This window comes from Colobus angolensis, unplaced genomic scaffold (assembly GCF_000951035.1).
Source record: "Colobus angolensis palliatus isolate OR3802 unplaced genomic scaffold, Cang.pa_1.0 Scaffold268, whole genome shotgun sequence".
Classification (NCBI taxonomy): Eukaryota; Metazoa; Chordata; class Mammalia; order Primates; family Cercopithecidae; genus Colobus; species Colobus angolensis.
Genome location: NW_012115910.1, coordinates 6,162,829 through 6,163,903, shown reverse-complemented (window position 1 = coordinate 6,163,903; position 1,075 = coordinate 6,162,829).

Below are 1,075 nucleotides of genomic sequence, written 5' to 3'. Positions count from 1 at the left end.
CCAGGATGGTCTCGATCTCCTGACCTCGTGATCCGCCCGTCTCGGCCTCCCAAAGTGCTGGGATTACAGGCTTGAGCCACCGCGCCCGGCCGGTCCACCCCTTCTTAAAACATGGGCTTAGATTTGCACATTATACTAAAAAGCATACTCATTCTTTTTTGCTTTCCTTTTTTCATTGTCTTAAGATTTTTGATTAGTGCCATCCTGTTGAAGGCACCATGATTTTCCCTATTTCCTGCCTAAAATGGGTTGTGGCAATCCCTCCTTCCTGAAAACTCGCAACACTGCTTCCAAGAAGATTCCAATATTCCTTTGCCTTTTCTCTGTTTTTCATGTCTAACTTACTTAGGAGTTCTAGCAAGATGCACAGTAGAACTGATGAGAGTGGGATTCCTTCTTTTATTGCAGATTTCAGAAGCAAAGCTTTCAATATGTCACCATTAAGTGCGGAGAAATGTAAAAGAAAAAATCTATTTACAGTTCCACTCGTCTAGAGGATACCAAATTTGAATGTTGTCTTTTATCACAGCTCTTCTTTTTCCACCAGCTGCAGCTCTTTAAAGACCATGAACTTTGAATGGTTTTAGCATGTCAAACACTTACTGAGCCTACTGAGCAATGAATGATGGAAATTCTTTAAACAAATGGCATACAAATGATGGCACTGATTCTATCCTCTCCAGAACATTAGTTTTCAGTGTTTGATTGGTATCCCATCAAAACATGTACTCCTCTACTCTGCAATATCTACCAATGAAATCTTCCGAAGTCCCTTCCTCTGACTGCTTGATGAAGTCCTTCACTTCTCTATATGCCTTGCCCGGCAAGTAACTAAATTTCTTTTCCATAAAAAACAATAATAACTTCAGGAGAAACTCCTCTATTTCTAGTTGTCTAAAAATTTTTATTATGAATTGAAAACTGAATTCTATCATATTTTTCCCTGTACAATTTGGCTCTTACATGGTTTCTTTTGGTGTGGATTTCGTTTTCTAATATTTTGTTCAGAATATGTACATCTTTATGAAAGAGATGAGTGTGCAATCTCATCTTTTTTGAAGAATGTACACTCTTT